This window comes from Octodon degus, unplaced genomic scaffold, assembly GCF_000260255.1.
Source record: "Octodon degus isolate 3935 unplaced genomic scaffold, OctDeg1.0 scaffold00380, whole genome shotgun sequence".
NCBI classification, from domain to species: domain Eukaryota; kingdom Metazoa; phylum Chordata; class Mammalia; order Rodentia; family Octodontidae; genus Octodon; species Octodon degus.
Window position 1 is genome coordinate 289,122 of NW_004524956.1, and position 8,369 is coordinate 297,490.

Below are 8,369 nucleotides of genomic sequence, written 5' to 3' on the forward strand. Positions count from 1 at the left end.
ATTATATATTAGACTTTTTTTTTTTTTTTTTTTTTGGAACCGGGAATTGAACTCAGGCCATTGCCTTGCCAGGGAAGTGCTTATTCTGCTGAGCCATTTCCTCCACCCCACATTAATGCTTGTTGACCATCAACACTCCATCACAAACCTCAACATCTGCCCGCCATCCCACAGGGTAAGAAGTAGCAGCCCACAGAGAAGCTGAGATCTCTGCGGCACAGGAACGTGCATCAGGATATAGATCCAGAGCCAATAACACGGAATGCGGCAAATCCTGTGGCCAATGGCAAGGCCATCTTCATGCTCTTCCCAGTAAACATCATTGACATTTGCTTCTCTTGTAAGGATTCTTCGCTAAAGACTTGAAGTTAGAGTTGAAATTCAAAGTGTCTTTTAAATGGGTGACTGAGAAAATATAAAATACCTAGTTTCACATTTTTGATCTCTTAAAACCTTACATGTGCATGTCAGCAACTACCTTAGTCATCTCTTCCAATAAAACATAAATACACTGATTAAAGTAATTTAAAAATCTATTATAGTAAGCATAAAGTTCTAAATGGAATGGTAATGTACAAACTTTCTTTTACAATGAAATGCACAATATTGAGCCTGAAACATCTGCTTTTTTATTTCCCCTTTAAGTGTTGATGTGAATTCAACTTATGTCAAATTCAAAGTATATTTGAATAAAAATATTGTATTAAATAAGCATTTAAACTATTAGTTGAATTTCTTTTATGGAATTACTGATTATAATATGAGAACATTTGTGCAGTTGAGTTGCAAGGCATTGAAGAATCAATACCTCTTTGGTATTACAGTATTACAATGAATGAGGAATCAAATATGTATGCAGAAGTCATCACAAATAAAACTAATGCTTTTAGGGATGTGGCAGCCAGAAGAATGGAAACTGAGTGGACTTAGGATGTTTAAATGTGATTTCAATACCTTTATAGCAAGAAATGCAATTTTTTATTTTGAGAAGGTCAGTCAAATTCCCTCAGGATTTACCCTGATCCTTTGTAGATCCTTTGTCAGGGTAATCCAAGTGGATGAATCACGGCCATTGCTTGACCAGTTTGCTATCTGTGAAAGCCTGAGAGAATATTTTCTCCACGTGACTCTCCCTAGGCACACTTTACATCATTTTTCACTTTCCTCTGTGGCCCAATAGTCTCCTTAAACAGAAAATTTGGGACACAACTGAGTTACGTGATGTTACAGTGCAGGTTCTACAGCAGCAAAGTATAAAAACAAAGTATAAAAAGTAAAAACCATATTAATATGCTGAGGTGTAAAAGGCTGAAGTCAACAACTTCTGACATTGACAGTCTTATGGATAACCCACTACTATTATGGATTACTGGACTATATTGGAGTATTTTGCTGAATTCACACACCTACAATATTTAAATGACAATGGAATACCCATCTCTGACAAAACTAAAAAAAGGGCATACAAATTAAAGACCATTTTGTATCTGCATATTCAAAATAAGTAGGATAGATATACAGCTACTTTCTCTTAATTCAATGAATAGAGATTTGTGCTAATAGTGTTTGTGGGCAGGATATCATGTCTGCATCTTGTACTACGTATGAATAAAAATAACCACTAAGAAGACAACAATATGTAATATATTAATTATTGAAGCTGTCCTAATTGGTTTTGAAACTGTCTCATTGCTATTTGGGTCTCAATGAAATTATGAAAAAAACAGAAGAACTCAATAAATAAATAGAAAAAATAAATTTAATTTCAGAAGAAGTATGGCTGGTATTCAACAGTTTTATAATTATTGTAGGTCAACTCTGCTTGGCTCTGCACTGAGTCTTATCTAATCCGCTTGTCTGCCTTCACATTCATTATGTTATTTTCTTTATAAACTCCTAACATTTGTCAGCTGAGACTGTGCTATTGCTAATTCATTGCATCAACTTGAGAAGCTTAACTAAGTATCCAACTGTTGTGCATCCTACTGTTTAGAGAACATAACCTTAGGAGGCTGTTTACAGCATAAAATGTTGTAATAGCTGATAAATAGTGTTAATTTGAGAAGTTTAGATATTTAATTTAGTGATTTAGTAGAGGACTAGGGTCTCACTTTTTAAACATCCTAAAATTGTGCAAGAAAATTGCACAGATTGGATGTGTGTACTGTACCCTCCTCAGGGTGGGTTTTCTGCCTATAACATAAGGGAGGAAAAGAGACTTGTTCTCACCCATTTTGCCATCTTGTTTCACTATCTTCTCTCACTGTGAATGGTTGTCCCTCAGCTATGCTACCTTGCCTTGGAGACGTCTTTTTACAAGCTGAAACTCCATGCACTGGGAGCTAAATCAACCTTTCCTCCTTTACCTTTGGGTGTCAGTTATTTTATTGCAGCAAGGAGAGAAAAATAACGAAGACAGGCTGAGACAGAATTCATGGACAGCCTGCAAGTTTCCAGGTCACTCCTATGGAACCTTCTCATATCTGACCTGAAATACTACTGGTGTGGTGATTCACATGCCAAGAGGAATTATGGCATCCACTTAATTCAAAACTTAATTGGGAATAGTTACTTTTCTCAGACTGTGTAACAAAGCATGTATCACTTGTCTGGAAATAATCATGGTGAAATTCTATGAGTTTGTAGAAGATTCTGGCTTTGGTATGATGTAAAATAAACTTATTTCTGATACTTCTTTTAACAATGTAAGATGTATTGTTTGTTGCATATATGTTTGAAGACTTTGGTAGACTCAAAGTTTTATTTTTTATTTAAAGCAAATACATATCCCATGTTAGTGATTGAACTGTGCACTCAACGTAAATGGATTCACATTGACTGTGGCTTGCATGCCAGGGAATTATCAATAAACATCATTAGGTATAAAAAGGATGACAGATAACTGGCTCTTTTGATTTAAACATTTTTGAGATTAATATCTGGAAACATTAATTTCTGGCTGCCCTAAAAAAGAGCATACACTTAGAAAAGTAGGGAGAAGAGAACAAAAAATGATTTCATAATGTATGTTGTATAAAAGAAGTAGATTTTTATTCTCATGTTATACATTATTAATTTAAAAGAAGTTCCTAAGAAAAAGAAATAAAACATTACTAATGAGGAGAATGATACATGTGGCATAATTCTAATTATGCTCAGATCATTAATATTTAATGCATAACTGTATCAAAGTTTCCATAAACCCCCTAGATATGGACAAAGAGCTTGGACTAGTTAGAAGTTGAGAACATGAAAGCACGAAGCTCTTTCTCTCCAGTAATTGATACTTAGGAAGAAACAGCAGTTCTTATCATAGTGAGTGTGAGATAATTTAAGTATTTTGCCTAAAACATTGTAGAAGACATATGTGTGTATAGTGGATGTGGAAATTTCACCTGGGGTGATTAGGTAGAAGGAAAGCTAAAGGAGATATAAAGAGAAACATAAGAAATTATTCTTTTCTTAAGGTTTCACTTTTTTTTTTTTTTTTTCGGAACCAGGGATTGAACTCAGGCCCTTGAGCTTGCCAGGAAAGTGCTTATTCCACTGAGTCATCCCCCGGCCCCGTTTAACTTCGTCTTTAAAAATTAATTTTATTGAGAAAGAAACAACAATGAGACAGTTTCTTATTTAAAACAGATGGACTTCTCTGATAAGAAGACAAAAAAACAATGCCAGAAGACTAAAATTTGAGAAAGTTAGCAAAGTGACTATGTATAAGCCAGCAAACTAAAGTCAATAACTGTTGTACACAACAACAATTAAACCACTGAAGATACCTTCCTTTAAATTTAAAAGGTCTTAGAATAACTGTAACCCAGGAAGTAAAAGTCTTGTGCAATGAAAACTACAGAAAATAGCAAAAGAAACTGGAGTACAGAAATACCTTGCATATTCATGGATCAGCTGAATTAGTACCAGACAGATTGATATATTTGAAGTGTTGTTATATAATTTATCTGCAGTTTTCATGAAATATTCATTATTCTGAAAGTCCATTTCAAAATACACTGCAAAGACGTAGTAACAAGAACAGCATGGTACTGGGATGGAAACAGGCATGTAGTCAAATTGAATAAGCACAGGGGCTGGGGAGATGGCTCAGTAGAGTAAGTGCTTGCCTGGCAAGCACAAGGGCCTGAGTTCAATCCCCGGTTCCACAAAAAAAAAAAAAAATTAATAAGCACAGAGAAACAGACATTCTACTGCAGCCAGCTGGTGATTGAAAGTGACCAACAAACATGCAACTGGAATAAATACAACAAATGATCACTTGCATGTAGTAAGTTCAGACTAGACGCCTATCGTTGACTTTATACAAAAGTCTACTCTGATGGAAACAAAATTCTAATGCCCGAAATATTGAAAGTGCTAGAATACGTCAGAAACACACTTCAAAACATGGCCATACACAAAGGTTTCATAAGAGTGACACAGGCCTACAGGTGAGGCACGCTGGGTGGCTGAGGCAGGACGATTGCAACACAAACCCAGCTAGGACAGTTTACCAAGTTAACAACAGTGTGCTTTAAAATAAAAAGGACTTCAGAGTAAGTTTAAATAAAGTCTCTGTGTCCATTCCCCAGTATCACAGAAAACAAAGCAAATAAACAAAAAACACCAAGAAGATTCCTATGAAAGGTGCTCAAGCAACACTGGAGTTTGCAGTGAGAACTGACAAATGGGACTGCTGTACAGCAAAAGGAACGATGGACAGGCTGCAGACACAGCCTACAGAAGGTGAGCCCCATCTCTGTCTCCAGCCCTCCTGACAGATGATTAACATGAGTCAGCCCACAGGAAAGATGGAGCCATAAATATGGAAGTGGATTGGACAGCCTTGTATTAAAAGCAAAACTCCAAGTGGTCAATAGCATATGATGGGAAACACTAGCTCCTAGGGAAATGCAGACACACATTGCAACGTGGTACCATCTTACTGAGATCAGAGTGCCTGCAGTGGAGAGTGGAAAAGCAAAACAATCAAAAGTAGTAAGTGCTGGCATGGCTGAGGTGAAAGGGAACTCTTACATCATTGAGGAAGTGTAAATTGGCACAGCCATTGTGGAAATCCTCATGCAGTTTCCTCAAGCCACTAAAAATTGAGCCACTGGATTTCACTCTGAGACTCCTTGCTACATTGCTGGAAGAGTTGAAGTGAGCATCCTTTTGTGATAGAGGAAAACAGCACAATTCAGGAAAGCTAAGCCGGGCCAATCCTAGGTGTCAATCCACAGATGGATGGGTGCTGTACACAATACATCGTGGAATCTTTCTTGTTCATTAAAAGGATGAAATCTTGTAATTTTCTGGAGAATGGATGGAACTGGTGACCATAATAGAAATTTAAACAAGCCAGATTTAGAGTGAAATGTCACATTTATTTTCATATTAGAAATCTAAAAAAGAAAAATTAAAAACATAAAGCAGCCATGAAATCAGAAGGGTGCCTGAGAAGCAGATGCAGTTTTGGGTGTGGCGGGCAACAGGAGCAGCCCGCTGAGGAGGACCAGTGTATGTGCGCCTGTGCAGAGGGGCACCGGTGAGGCCCACACTGCCATGACACTGTAATACCATTTCAAGGGCCCCTAAGCAAAAGTGGAGCTTGGCGTGGGGTCACTCCTGGAGCCCCACAAGACCTACGTGGGTACTGTCTGCACTCAAATTCAATTGATATGCATCAGAATCCCAACTAGTTATTTTAGTTATTATAAATTCAAATTTTCATGCTTTATTCCCAAATTAGTAATTTAAAAAACATATCTAAGGGTGTTTGAAACACACTTCATGTGGTAATATTTTTAACTGAAAATTTAAATAAGTTTTTGAGGTCTAATTTAATTCCAGTGAATGTTTAGTTCCCAAATAATTATAAAATACATTTCAAATATTGCATGTAAAATGAATAAATACATTCATTTGTAATTTTATAGCTATTATATCTTAGAGTTATAGTTTTACATATATTGTGCTAAATTATATTATTGATAGAGATTTCACCTACTTCTACAGTGATCTATATCATATGTGTTATGTTAGTATGGACAGTACTAATATGGAAGAGTAAAATTCCTGTGTTCTACATGACGCATGACATTGCAGTACACTTTAACATGCATAATTATTACTAATAACAACCGCAGGTGACTAAAGCCCCTTAAAGGATTATGTGCACTTTCCACTGCAGAGGTCTGGTTGAGTGCTCCGTATCATGGACTATCACCTTTGTTTTAACCTTGAAGAGAGTGAGATTTGTTCTAGGTTTTGAGTTAGCGTATAGCACAATTTCTTCTCCAAAAGGGCAGAAAAATTTTTGAGTTCCAGAGAGGGAATTCAGGATCATAGTTAAATTAAAAAGGAATAAAATGAAATAAATTGTACAAATATATGGGGTACAAAATAAGATTTTGTGGGCTTACCAAATTTAAGAAATTAGAGTGTCTGCCATTCCAAAGCCTTATAAATTCTTAGTGGTAGGAGTATAAAAACGTCTCTTCAGCCATTGTGGGGTGTACGATACAGCATCGTCGTATGGCACACTAGACAGCAAGAATGTACTTGCATTAGTTCTTAATTTCTACAAGTTTCTAGGCCATTTTCCACTTCCCAACCTCTGGTGAGCCATTCAGCCTCTTATCAGTTCTACATCATTAGATTCCACATATTATTAAAATTATTCAATATTAATCTTTGGCATATTCTCCAACTTGTGTTGAAGAATCTATTGTAAGCTCTGTGAAGAAGGATTCAATATATGAATTTAAGGAAGTTTTTTGAATTAAAAGTTAATGGCGCTAAATCCTTGAATTGTGGAAAAAGAAGAAATGAGTTTTCTCCCAACTGTCTGCCACTTGCTGTGTAAATTCCAGCAACATTATTTGGTCTGCAGTTCATTTTCCCTTGAAATCTGTGTTCTCCTGCATAAGGCTTTCAAAAGTGATGCTCTTAGGAAATTTCTATCTCAGCATCTGCAAATGACAGGTAGTAAAATTATTTAGATATATTAAAGTAGGGTTTGTCTATGGTCATACCACTCAGATTGAACAGAATCTTGTCTACAGTAAGTTGCACTTCAGGTGGAAACTCACATCCGAAAAAAGACAAACATGAGTTCCTCGGAGAAAATTCTGTATCATTTGTAGTGTTTTATTCCATTTATTTATTTATTTATTTATTTAACACAAGGTCTCACTACACAGTTCCGACTTAGTGATCCTCCTGCCTCAGCATCTCCATTGCTGGGATTGCATGCATATGCCACCATGCCCAGTTTTGGTGTCCAGAACAGCACACCTGGGATTCAGGAGCTGGCATGGCTTATGGTGTCGGGGATCAAACTCCAGTCCTTATGCTTGTAGGGCAGGCACTTAGACCACCAAGTTATCTCTGCTGTCAGGTTGCTAACGCTTGTCTTCTTTTCCTTTTACCATGTTTTATACTCTTTAAAATATGTTTTTTAAAAAAGAGTTATCCGGGGAGCACAGTAGTTGGGAATAAATGTTTTCAAGTCATAAGACAATGGAAATCCACAAACATCCAGTCAGGAATGTGGTTTAAATGCTGTAATCTAGTATTTAATTTTATTAAGTCATAAAAGCTTCATCATGTTGTGGAGTAAGATTCTAAAGCACATAAATTTATGGTTTTCTCCTAATTATAAACCTAATTAACATTACATGCAAAGAAATATAAAGTGATTATTTATCTTTGGAAAAAATCAGGTTATAGATAAGCATTTAAGAATAAGTTGAATGTTTCCAAAATTCTGCCATGTGCACTGTGATAGAAAGGTGGTGGTAGGACACCTTAATACCTCAGAAGCTATAGAGAAATGCTTGAAATCTGGTTTTTCATTAGTTTTACTGATAAACAAGTAGCAATGAGACAGCTTCAAAACAAATTAGTGGGACAGTTTCAATCATTAAAACTTTGCATATTGTTGTCTTCGTAGTGGTTATGGCTAAGATGAGAATAAAGTAAGACATATACAACAAGAAATGTAACTTTTGTTTCTGATGAGTTCAATCAAATCTGCTCACGATTTATCCTGACACGCTGTACAGCAATTTGTAGATCCTTTGTCAGAGTCAGTCATGTGGATGAATCAAGGTGTTATGGTTTGTGTCTAGGTGTCCCCCTAAAGCCTCATGCAGTCTTGGGGCTGCTTCTGGAGTTTGTGATTGATTATTGTGGGTGTGGATGGGGCACCTTCCCTGGGGCAGGTAATTTGCATTTCAATGAAGGTGGGAAGAGAAGCTAGCTGCTTGAGCTGCTGCTACCCCTCCCTTGCACTCTTGCTCTTTGCCACCACCATGAAAGGTTGCCGTCTGCCATGTGCTGCTCTGCCTTGGAGCCAGCTGAGTATGGAT